The sequence below is a fragment of the Anolis sagrei genome, chromosome 3 (genome assembly GCF_037176765.1).
Source record: "Anolis sagrei isolate rAnoSag1 chromosome 3, rAnoSag1.mat, whole genome shotgun sequence".
Taxonomy (NCBI): Eukaryota; Metazoa; Chordata; class Lepidosauria; order Squamata; family Dactyloidae; genus Anolis; species Anolis sagrei.
In genome coordinates, this window is record NC_090023.1 from 157,459,496 (window position 1) to 157,473,178 (window position 13,683).

The 13,683-nt window shown below is 37.8% G+C and overlaps 1 protein-coding gene across 1 annotated transcript in view; it reads left to right on the forward strand.

Moving 5' to 3' along the window:
* Positions 1 to 13,683, forward strand: part of NRG3 (neuregulin 3) — an 830,553-nt gene that overhangs the window by 473,106 nt on the left and 343,764 nt on the right. The window lies entirely within an intron of this gene.

The window sequence follows — 13,683 nt, forward strand, 5'->3', positions numbered from 1 at the left end:
GAATAAGGAAGTCCCAAAAACCCAATGGAGCCAAACATGGTTTTGTGCCACTGGGTGGCCACCCTTACCATCCCATCCCATCCCATCCCATCCCATCCCATCCCATTCTCCATGTTACAGACCACTGAGACATGGAGGATGGGAGGGGGTGGTAAGTTAATTTCGCAAGCCACTCAGATTCTCTTTAATATTTCCTTCTGATATAAATGAATTACTTTTAGCATTGCTAAATTGTGTGCCTCTGCATGTACTATCTATTAAGACAGTGATCAAGTGATCACTCACACTGTTTTTATACTCAAAGATCCATTCTTTTATCATTTTTTTAATTCTTTTTAATATACTTTTGGTCATAGACCAAAATAAATATTTTTTTTATAAAATAGTTTTTATTAAATTTTCAAGTATACAAAGATATATATACAAGTATACAAAGTCTTATCTATAAGTGTTTAATAGAAGATTTAAAAAGGAAAAGGAAAAAAAGATGTGGGAGTGGTAGAGAATGATAGGGAGGGGAAGAAACGAAACCAAAAGAAAGAAAGGAAATAGAGGAAGGAAAGAGAAGAAGAAAAAAGAATAAAGGGAGAGACATCAGTAACAAAACCTCCCCCCTTCCCTAATGTGGCTTTCAAGATTTCTCTTACAACAGCTCTTCGGAGTTGTTTCTTTTCTAGTTTGCAGGCATCAGTGTTTTCACTTTTCTTTCTTTCTCCTTTCCTTCCCTTTCCTTCCCCTCCCCTCTCTTCTCTCTTCTTCTCCATTACATCCTTTCTTCCTTACTTATTCTCTTCTCTTTCCATCTTCTCTTCTTCTCCTCATCAGTCAACTTGTCTTTATTTCTTTTCTTTTCTGTGTTCCTCTTGTTTCTTCTTCTTCTTCTTCTTCTTCTTCTTCTTCTTCTTCTTCTTTTTTCTCTTTTCTTCTTCCTCCTCCTTTTTTTCCTTTTCCTCTTCTTCTCCTCTTTAATTTCTTCTTTTTTTCCTTTGCTCTCATTTTATTCTTATTCTTATTTTTATTATTCTTTATTTATCATATTATTATTCCTATTCCTCTTACTATCAGCTGAGATCATATTAATATCTTTATCTTGTTTTCCTTCAGCCATTCTTTAATAGGGTTCCAGTCTGTTGCTTTGACGGGTGTATTTCGTAAGGATGCTAGTATGTATGTAAACCGATCCATGTTCATGGTATCCATTATCTTCTCCAAACATTCTTCCTTTGTCGGGATTGCGGTTTGTCTCCATACTCTAGCCAATTGGATGCGAGTTGCTGTCGTTAGATAGATAAATAACTTATCAGTCTCCTTGTCCCACTTAAATATTTGATAGGCGTATGCCTAAAATGCTAGGTGTTTTTCAACCCTCCTTGAGATAAATTATCATTCTCAATAGGTTGCCATTTCAGAGATAGTCCCTGTTTTGCAGTTTAAGAAGAGGATTCCCCCCTCCCCCTAAATTTCCCTTGTGTAAATCTCAGCTGTTAGATTTCACTTATTGGGAAAAATCTGATTCCAGTTTGACTTTAGGCTTGAAAAATATGAGCACCAAAAGGCCTCAAGCAAGAATATAAGTTTGTGAGCCTGTAAACCTGCAATTGTTTGCCAGATGAGGAAACTGATGACCTCTCCTCCCCTAAGCTTCACCAGCATCCCTTCAAGTTTCTAGAGATGATAGTGTGTTTACAGGGGCTGCTCAACCATTACGCAAAGTAAGCATTTGCAGTATAGTTGATTTTGCTCAGGGGTGTTCTTGAGGCACTCTTGGGGGAAAATAGACCTTGACATATGCAAGTTGTAGTTACTGAGATGTATAGTTCACCTACAATCAAAGAGCATTCTGAACTCCACCAATGATGGAATTGAACCAAATATGGCACACAGAACTCCCACGATGAACAGAAAATATATATCAGTGATTGGTTGGGGGGGGGGGGGTTGTGTGTGCCAAAATACTGTTTGCTTACTGTTGAAAATTACCTAGGACCACCTCTGTGTGTTTAGCAGTCCAGTTCAGAGGTCACAAGAACTTGATAAAATGACATGTGGCTCTTCTAATTTGGTTTTTCAGTGTGCATCATAGTTGGTCAGTTACAAAATAAATATTCCCCAGTCTAGAAAGAAAGATTGTCTGTTTTTGTTTTGTTTTTTGTTTTTTAAAGTTATCCAGTAGAGGTCACATCCACATGAGAGGCACATTATAATAATATCAAACATACTCATAACCTGCTGCTTGTGCTCCAAAGTATTCCACCTGATAAGGCTGACCTTGTGCTGCTTAAGAGTAAAGTTAGTCTTTCAAATCCCTACTGGAGTATCTACCTGGCAGTTATATTGCAAACCTGAAGATGCCCCTGCCATCTCTAACATTGACATCAGAATTTTTTTCCTGTCCATGATAGGTCTGACTTACCTATGAGCCATTTTCCTTCATTCTTGTTTCACAAAGAGATTTTTGCAGTATTTTTCCTTTTACGTCTCTTGTTTGTTGGCATTTTTAAGATGCAGAGAAAACACCTGCATTTAAATAACAATGCTTGCCAAAGGAAATTACTATTTCAATATTGTTACAAATACGTCAGGTGGGGGAAAATAAAGTTACTGTACCAGTGTAGCTTTTACATGTTAATTTTCTAATCTTAGATGGTTGACAGTCTTTGTTGTTTATATTTTGCATGAGCACCCCTGCCTTCCTTGCTATCGGCTTATTCTTTTGTACGAAAGATATTGGCACAGCTGCTCATAAATATACATAGAGGTGCATCAGTTTTTTTCTGCTATTCCATTTAACAGCTCCATAAAAATACATTGTAACTTGAAAGCTTTGCATAGGTCAAAATTACTGGGATGCTAAATACCCTGACCATGTGAATCTACATGAACATCACATATGATGCTATTAACCGGAGGGAGCCTAAATCCCCATTCAAGTATTTGTGTTTCTGTTTTAAAAAGGTGGTCGGTGATGTCTGGGTAGAGCATTATTTTGTTCCATCATTATGATAAACAGGGTTTCTGCAAAAGTACAATATTACAGATCTTGGGTTTGCAAAGTTGGATATGAAACACTAAGTTCAAAAGAGAGTCGGAAGAACATCAGATGGTAGCCAAGGAGAAAAATCCAAAGAGAATGACTTCATCTCCAAGTGGTATGTAATTATTTTCTCTTTGGGTGCATCCACACAGGGTGGAAAATGCATGCCCTCCCACGTTTTTACCTGCTTTGTGCTAGCAGGACATCTGGACACCCCCCCCCCCCTTTCCCCAGAAAAGCACAAGCCTTCTGGGACATGTGTGGACTATAATATGGGCCCAGGCCCATAGCCAGGATTTTGATTTGGGGAGGCTGAGTTTGATTCGGGGGGGGGAGGGGGCTGAGTCGGAGTGAAAGAGGGTCTACCCTAGCAAAACTTTTGTATCATTACCCCAATACCCCCATGCATATGGGATATATTGAGCATGGTGATCAGATCATGATATGAATAAACATAACAGTTTAAATAATGTACCAGTAAGGCCTTTTCGCAGACCACCATGAGAATTTCGGGGGGGGGGGGGGTTGAAGCCCCCCAAGCCCCCCTCCCCCCCTGGCTACATGCCTGTATGGGCCCATTCGGTTTTTTAAAACAAAACAAAACCTTGGATGCACATTAAAACCCTTAGTTTTAGAATCATGATCCTAAAATATAGCAGAAGTTACTTTCCAAGTTATCTATAAGTCTATAACAAAAATCCCAAACTCCACAGGGAAGCAATGTCTTTCTTGGGATCAATAAAATGTGCACAGTATGGAGGTAAAGTTTCAGTATATCGAGTCTCTTGATTGGAGAAGATTTTACAACAAGTTGGTAATGGTGTCACAGCAGACATATTGGTATGGTTCATAATTCTAGTATCACCATTTATTAAGGAACATCCTTTGTAGCAGGTTCCAAACTATGGACTCTCTCAGTTGGTTTCCAGATATTGAACTCCTTTTGAAGGAGTTTTCAAAGCTGTAGTCTTGTTAATCTTTAAGAGCATAAGAAGACAAAAAAGGAGGGGAGGAGAAAAAAGAATCTAGCAGCACCTTTTAAACTAACTTTCCTTTTTGTTTAGCATGAACTTTCATGGATATAAATTCAGGTACATTACAGAGTGATATTAAAGCCTTCTGTTATAAAACATAGTTTTACAATTATATGAATGGGATAATGTATGAGGGGTATTTTTTTAAGGTCCGTTGGAACATAAATACACAACGAAAGTTTATTTCAAAAAAGTAAATTTATTTTCAGAAAGTACATACTTCACTCTATTTTTGACATAGTTGCCAAGTTTGTTCAAACACTTATCATACCTCTGAACCAATTTTAAAATACCCTCTTCATAAAAACTTGCCGCCTGCTCTGATAACCAAGAGTTCACTGCCGTCTGTAATCAAAGAAGGGCGACCGGAGCGGTCCTCATCATGGACGTTGTCACGGCCATCTTTGAATTGTCGTACCCACTTACGCACTTTGCTTTCACTCATAACAGTATCACCGTACACTTCACAAATCTGTCGATGAATTTCTGCAGCAGGCAGGTTCCTTGCTGACAAAAACCGTATCACTGAGCGAACCTCACATGTGGTGCGTGAGTTGATAGTCTTTAACATTTTTTAAGCACAGAACAGAACCGTACAGGTTAGCTACAGAGTGGAAACTGAGCACAGTTGTTCCCGAGGCATGCCGGTATGTGCGTGAACTACTAGTGTCTACAACAAAACGGACCTTACTTAAAAAATACCCCTCGTAATAAGGTCAAGAAATATACAAATCATGACCCTTTCAAAGGAGTGTGTAGAGTGATACATGTACTTTGGATCTTTAAAATGGCGTATTAATCTTGGTGTTGAAAAGCCTTTTGCAGAACATTTCAGGTTTCCTGCACATACAATAGGGAATATCGAGGTCACAGTCCCTGAACAGGGAAATTACAAAAAAGGACTACAAAAAGAAGCACCAGATTGAATTATAGTCACATATTCCAATCCAATCCCAGAGGTATGAACAAAGATAATGGCTTCGTGGTGCATTACATATAACAATACAAGAGTCTTTGCTTCTGTACATATAACAAAATAAATTTAAAGAAGGTTCTGAATCGAAGAAAGCTAATCTTTGGTGAGCAGATTTATTGCCTTCACACATCAACACCAACTAACAACGTTGAAGATCAAAAAACCTGTACTACCTTACAGAGCCTTCATAAAATTTAGATAAGGGTCATCATTTGCATATTTCTGGATCCTATTGATTCTAGTCCCTCTCCCACAAATTTATTAATACGCTTTATAAACTGAAGCTTTACTATCACTACTGCATCTGAAGAGGTGGATTAATACCTATAAAATCTTATGCTAAAATAAAAAAAATTGGTTAGTTTTAAAAATGTTGGTAGAATTTGTTTTGTCCTCACCCTGCCTTTCTCCTTTGTATCCTTTTGAAGGAGTAAGCTTTGCATGTTGTTTTTCTATTTGCATTTAAGAGTGTCCTTAATGAATTTTAATAATAATAATAATAATAATAATAATAATACACTTTATTTATATTCTGCTCTATCTTCCTGAGGGGACTCAGAGGGGATTACTGTATGCACAAACATTCAGTGCCTTTTATACAGTAACAACAATGACATACAATAATAATATTTATTTATTTGATCAGTCATATGACCATTTCAAAATGCAACACGAGTAAGACTGTTTTATTCAAGCACCCTTTGACAGCTAACTGGCTGATAAGTGAAAGGGAAGTTGCTTTTACTTTGGTGTGCTTTTAATTTGTTGTGCTTTTGATTTGGTTTTAATATGGTAACATATTTATGGTTTTAGTTGTAAATGTGTATCAATATTACAATTTATTATATTTTTAATTGCATTTTTTTTTTAAAAATGTTTCTGTTAAGTATCTTGAATCCGACTTTTGGGACAGAATTTAAAATAATTTACCTTTCTAAGGAAAAAGTATAATGGAGGTAGGGAATACACAAAAATAGAAAAGATGATAACTCAAAGGGAGACTAAAGAAGAGAATATAACATTAAAAGGCACAGTAAGTGATATCTATAAACTGTTATTAATGAATGAACAGGAACAAGATTATTTGAAGGAAGTATGGGAAACAGACATGGGGGGAAAATGAATAATCAAGAATGGGCAAACATATGGAATATGAGAATACTAAAAATATGTCTATCAGTATTAAAGAAAATTACTATAAAATTATATGGACGTGGTATCTAACCCCTATTAGATTAAATCAGATTGATAAAAAAATATTCAAAACAGTGTTGGAGAGGTTGTCAGGAAATAGGGACGTATCTTCATATGTGGTGGTCATGTTACATTATACAAAAAATTTGGGAAAGCATATTCAAAGAAATAAGAGCAATAATAAAAATAGAGACTGAGATTACACCAAAATTAGCTTTATTACTTATACGTGATAATATAATTCCCGTACAAGAGGAGAAAGAATTGGTTTCTAATTTGATAACAGCAGCTAAATTGTTAATAGCAAAAAATTGGAAGGGAAAAAAAGAAATTCAATTAGGGAAATCTGGAATATAGCGATTAATGATAAGCTAACTTTGCAATATTAAAATTTAAAGGGGCATATGATTTTTGGAAAATATGGGGGAAATTTATTGAGTATGTGTTTAATGAGGGAAAGGGGTATAAGCCAGCAAGAGAAACAATGATATTTTGGAATGGTGAAACAACATGAGTTGGTTGATCCTGGTGAAGGGGGCACAAACTAAGGGGAAGAGGGGGAAAATAGTATAATAATAATTATAAAGAAATACAATATGTATAACTGGATAAAAGGTGTGTGATAGAGTTATATGTAGCACAAGTTGTAATGGAAGCTTAAAAATAATGATAAGAAATATGATCAAAGAAGTTTTTGATGTTTATTTACTGTTAGATTGTATATAATATGAAAAAAATAAAAAAACATATTATAAAAAAGAATAAACATACACATTAAGACTAAAAAAAAATTACCTTTAAAAAAATTGACAAAAATAAGAGCATCCATTCCTCTCAACATGAGTCAATGTGTTACAAAATATAACTCCATAAAGTAAATCTTGAACCCTAAATGAATATATGGTCTTCATTCTGTGTGCTAATGGAAGTTAGTTCGAACTGGATCATACTATAGGCCAGAAGAATAGCATTTTCTAATTCACACCTCACCAGAATGACTTTTTACTTCCAGAGTATTTTCTAATTATTATACATGTATACACATCCAGCCATTTACTAGATATGATAGAAAAGGGGTGGATGTGTAGAAGAATAAGCATAGTGATTCACTACAAAAATTATTCCACTGACAAAAATTAAGGAAGAAAATAATTTTGTTCACACTGACAGTCTAAAATTTCATTTCCACACTTCCAGCAACTTGGTTACCTGTCTCAACATTCACACATTACTTGTAAAGCTTCCAGGGAGCTTCCAGAAATAAAGTGAAGACAAAAGAGTGAGGACATTTTAAAATACAGAGTGGTAATATATGCATAATTGACAAACATCCTGAAATACATTTTAATCAAAGGAGAACAGTTCTGTAAATTAGGTAAATTGTACAAATAAATTGCAAAAGAAGGGTGTGACTTTTACTGCAGAAAGAAAACAGGGACCTTCTACACCACACCTAAAACACGGTATTTCTCGAGTGAAAAAAAGGGGTGGTGGCTATCAGTAAATCTGCACTGATTCACTGCAGTGGATGAAAAACATGGGGTAAAAAGGTCTCCCTTTATCTCAGTTCCAGCTGGAAAATGTGCACATCACTGTATATCTCCGCACTCATGAAAAGCACATGATTTCCTTCCTTCCCCCCTTGGAGGCTGCTCCAGAACATGTCTGCTTTTTAAAAACCCGAAATAACTGATCAGCTGATTGGGCTGTGAAATGGACACACAGTTGATTTAAAGGAAGCATGAATGCAGAGTAGTTTGAACCCTCTGAAACTTTATTTTAAACCTTATAATATTAAACAGAGTCTTAATAAACAATTGGGGAAAGAGAGAAATCCAGCTGAATTTTTTCTTTTAAAAAATCCCTCTGTTATCTGCTGAACCTTACATGCACTTATAGACACTTCTGTTGACTCTTAGATGGCTACTTGCCCTCCTTGCTTTTAAATAAATAATAACATATGTATTTCTTTAATAAAAATAAATGATTGGCAGACTGACCAAGTCACTTTTCTCATTTGTCTTCAGTAAAATGGATTTTGTGTTTGGGACTTTGCCACAACATCATTCCAAATTTGATCTGTGGACCAATGATATCATTCCACATACTGAGATGACATTCATTACATACATTACATTTAGTGAAATCAAGTGGCATAGAATCATAGAATCAAAGAGTTGGAAGAGACCTCATGGGCCATCCAGTCCAACCCTCTGCCAAGAAGCAGGAATATTGCATATGAATCACCCCTGACAGATGGCCATCCAGCCTCTGTTTAAAAGCTTCAAAAAAAAAAGAGCCTCCACCACACTCCAGGGCAGAGAGTTCCACTGCTGAATGGCTCTCACAGTCACGAAATTCTTCCTCATGTTCAGATGGAATCTCCTTTCTTGTAGTTTGAAGCCATTGTTCCGTGTCCTAGTCTCCAGGGAAGCAGAAAAGAAACTTGTTCCCTCCTCCCCGTGACTTTCCGTCACATATTTATACATGGCTATCATATCTCCTTTCAGCCTTCTCTTCTTCAAGCTAAACATGCCCAGCTCCTTAAGCCGCTCCTCATAGGGCTTGTTCTCCAGACCCTTGATCATTTTAGTCGTCGTCCTCTGGACACATTCCAGCTTGTCAATATCTCTCTTGAATTGTGGTGCTCAGAATTGGACGCAATATTCCAGGTGTGGTCTAACCAAAGTGGAATAGAGGGGTAGCATTACTTTCCTGGATCTAGACACTATGCTCCTATTGATGCAGGCCAAAATCCCATTGGCTTTTTTTGCCGCCACATCACATTGTTGGCTCATGTTTAACTTGTTGTCCACAAGGACTCCAAGATCTTTTTCACACGTACTGCTCTCAAGCCAGGCATTGTCCCCCATTCTGTATCTTTGCATTTCCTTTTTCCTGCCTAAGTGGAGCATATTGCATTTGTCCCCGTTGAACTTCATTTTGTTAGTTTTGGCCCATCTCTCTAATCTGTCAAGATCATTTTGAATCCTGCTCTTGTCCTCTGGAGTGTTGGCTATCCCTCCCAATTTGGTGTCGTCTGCAAACTTGATGATCATGCCTTCAAGTCATTAATAAAGATGTTGAACAGGACCGGGACCAGGACAGAACCCTGTGGCACTCCACTCGTCACTTCTTTCCAGGATGAAGAGGAAGCATTGGTGAGAATTACCCTTTGGGTTCGTCCATTTAACCAATTACAGATCCATCTCACGGTTGTTTTGCCTAGCCCACATTGGGCTAGTTTGTTTGCCAGAAGGTCATGAGGAACCTTGTCAAAGGCCTTACTGAAATCTAGGTACGCTACATCCACGGCATTCCCCGAATGGGAATGCATATGGGAGCAGACATCACTAAGAAATGTTACACTTGCAGGGGCAAAGTTATTACTGGTTTTTGACCTATGATGGCTCATTCTGAATATGCAAGTCACACAGAACTTGGGCACAATTAGTTAAAAGTAACTGTTGACCTGTTTGCCTCATCATTATTACATGGTTGTAACAAGGGCTATATTATCTGCCTAACAAGTAGATGGATGGAATGGAAGCATGTTTATGTTATAGGCCAGAATCTTATATAATTAAGATATTTTAAGAAGAAAGATAACTACTTAGTTTACTTTTGAATACTAGAATAGTATAGCAACTTTATTTCAAAAACACCAAGTTATGAAGTCACTACTCGGTGCTGGAATCCATACATCAAATGAGTATTGCTCATATTTTAACAAGACCAAAGTCTAGAAATATTGCCCCTTCTATAAACAACAGAAGCAACAAAGTTTGTAGTTGGTAGATCTAGTTTATTGCTATCCATTATAAATGGCTCCTGGTGACTTGACATTATACTTGAAAACCATTAGAATAGAACTTTAGTTTTGCTGGCTGAAGTAGAAAGTTCCTGTAATTATTTCATTTGAGCTTGCAATTTCATTGAAGGATATTACTAGACCCTAAATGTCAGGCATACTCTGAGGCAAATTATTTTTTCTGCACATAGAAGTAGGGAAAGCATTGCTGTTGTGGAATTTTAAGTTTTATTCTTAAGAGTGCACTGTGTATTAGGCATGGATAGAGCCGCGTTGGATTACTCGTTACTCGTAATAATTTCATTAAACTTACCTTTTTGAAGTGATTTCAAAGCATTTTAAAAACCCGGAAGTCCCCTTGTCCTTCTGAAGTTTTCTCCACTATGTTTGTTGCGACTCAGGAAGTGATTCAGCGTATTTTCAGCCTTCTAGCCTGCTGGGAGGCTCCTTGCCATCCCTCCCAGCCAATCAGGAAAGAAGTTTTAGCAAGGGGAGGGGTTTGGGCATTGGCAGCCATTGTGGTATATAAAGGGGAGCACATGGCTCAGAGGCTCATTCGGAGCCAGGAAGGGAAGGGAGAAGGGAGAAGGGAGAAGGGAGAAGGGAGAAGGAAAGACAAAGACAAAACAAAGACTAAGGGAAGTGAGGTTGTGTTGAAGGGAGGTTGGAAGAAGAGCATAGCGGGCAAGCAAGCAAGCAGAAAGAAAGAAGTCTGCCTTGCCTCTTGTGTGTTGTTGCTGTTGGGGTTTGAGTCGGGTGGGCACCACGAGGGTAGTGTGTGTGTGGATGAGTGGCGTGGGTGAGAGCAACACGGAGGAACCAAAGCACTCACTCCAACATTTTTAATTTAAACTAAGAATTACAGATCATTCCCCCTCCCCCAAAAAAGGCTATAAGGTGTTTCCAGTCTTTAAGAAATGAAACTAATAACCTTTCTCTCATCAAATCAGACAACTTGTCCATTTCTGTACACCTGCCACTTTCAACAAATATTCCACCAGTGTGGACAATGCTGAATTTTCTATCTTTGTCCCTACAGCAATCTTACTTCTGTGACCATATATTGAAATAATCTTCCAGTTGCATATCCAACAGTCCAAAAGGGGAAAAAAGTTTTAGGTCAATTTATTTTTTAAAAAATTCAATAATATAATATACTTTCTGCTCTTTGGTGGTCTTTAGCACATCATATTAATTAGTTTATCTGGCTCAGAAGGCACATGTTAAATATCAGGAGGGTATCACTAGTGGCTTAACTTGTATTACAAAGTGGTCATCCCATACCCTGAAAAGCTTTACTATATGGAGGTCTTCTACTTGTCCAATAGGAGGGGAGGGGGACCTGCATTGAAGATAGGGTGGTAAGGTATTGGTGTAATTCTTCTCTTAAAGGATAGAAAACAGACATGAGAGCATATATGGACAGGTTTTTTAGCCTTCAAAGAGACAGAAGAAACCTAACAAGGTAGAACATTACTGTTGCTATAAGAATTGTTACTTCATCTGGTAAGGTATGAGATTAAAGGTGGGAAACAGAGCTTCCGAAAAGAGCATATTTATGGACTAAAACAAAAGAGAATATCTTCCCCTTTTTCCTCCCTCTGTCAATCTCTCATCTCCTTCAGGTAGGCAACATCAGTATGAGATCACAATGGCAGTCTTTCTTTCCCCTTTCCTTCAGACTGACAATGTTTCCATAGTGATAGCCATCTCATTGGATCAAAATATTGAAATAATACCACCCTTACTTTGGATTTTATGACACAAATTTGCTATTCCATGGCAGCTGCATGATCACTGATAGTGGCTACATACTGGGATGAGCACCCATGTTATCGCATGTCTCTGCATGCCTACAACTGTGCCAGTTCAACAAATCATGGCCCTATACTTGAACATTTTGATTGCACATATGGTTTTGCAATTGCAGGTATATTTAATTTTTAAAAAATGAACTACTGAACATAACAAGAAAAATGAGAATAGCAAAGGGTATGGGGAGAGTGGAATGAGAATCCCTATACCTGATGTCACGTCAGTACGGGCATGCTAGCACAGAAGCAGAATGACCCCATCACACCAGGTAGGAGGTGGGAATGTGGCACAGTTGACAGATCTTGATAGGTTTTACCCAGCAATAGTTGGGGATGGGTTAACTATGGGAAGAAGGCAGACTAACAATGGCATGAGCATGTTGTCACATGATGGGGACCATCACCAAAGCTGACAATCTTGCTTCAGTGCTAGTTTGCCTCCTTTTTGCGATAGAGTTATTTGTCTTCCCTACAGCAATGTGGTAAAGCAGCCATTGTGTTGCCTTCCCCGGTTTGCATACTTGAAGAGAACGAAATCAAAAAATTATGTTATGCCCTCAGAATTAACCCTAACCAAGCTATGTGATGTTCAGAGAAAGCCTTTTAACTCAGCGTGTCTTATTTTCCTCTGTCTCTGTTTATTGCTTCAGGCTTTTTACATGAGCCAAGTGGACGTTTCTAAAATGGGCCAAAAACATGGGATATAACAATTTGCCAGACACTCTGCACAAAGAGAATAGGTTTCAGCTGCTATACTGTGCTCACATAACCATGCTGGTATAGACAATGGCAGGAGGAAAAGGTCGTAAGAACAGCAGCAATAAAAGACAGAAAGCATTGGAGAAATAGATTGCTCAAAACCAACATGTTTTGCCTGCCTTTATTTTCTGCTGCTATGCATCTTGGAATAAAGTGCAACCAGTAGCAGAACTCATGAATTTCAGCCAGACTTAGCAGCAAGCAGGAGCTCAGATCAGTGGTGTCTTGTAAAAATAGTTTCACAATATTTACCAATCAGCAACTGATTTCCCCAAATCATTCGAATCTGGAAACAGAAAAATGAAATTGTACACACGCCTAGTTGGTCCTATCAAGAAATCTGAGACTAGGCTTAAATACATTCTCAATGCCCTAGGCTTGAAAGAGCAAGTCTATCAGCTTTATCTTTGGTATAAATTTATAGTCTTTTTCTCCTGAATATGAAAAAAATGCTAGCTTTGTTGCCTCCTTCTCAAAAACAAACTAACCTCTTACACATCCCTAGTGTTTGGCCATGTTTTTTGCTGAACTTAATGACTGCATTGTAGAGAGATACAATGTGAACCCTTGCATTCTGCCTTGTACAAATGGAGGAGAGTGTTCTTTCATAGTTTGGTTTGCTTTTTACAGACATCAAAACAAATGTACCGTACCTGTCAAAAGGCCCAGTGAGATGTCGTAAGTGAAACTGACAGATTTCCACATCCAAAGCAATAACAAATAGGCAAGCAGGGACTATCTTCTACTTAATTTCTGGCTGCTTGAGGCATTTTGCCTTGTCGACTCTTCCTCAAGTTATATGTCACATTTGCCCATCAGCACCCATTTGCTTTTGCTGACACAGACAATTTTGTGTGTGTTATGCTATTTAGGCATTCATCAAAATGATACTTTGCTAAGTAGTTTTGCTGTCTGGATTATTTTTGGCATGCTCAATTTTTAAAACTTCGTTTACCAAATGTCCATCTGCAAGCTGTGCCTAGGGGACTGGTAGAAAATGCTTTAAATAATATCCCAAAGGGATGGTGGCCTTCTTGCCTAAACTTTGGCAGAATTCTTGG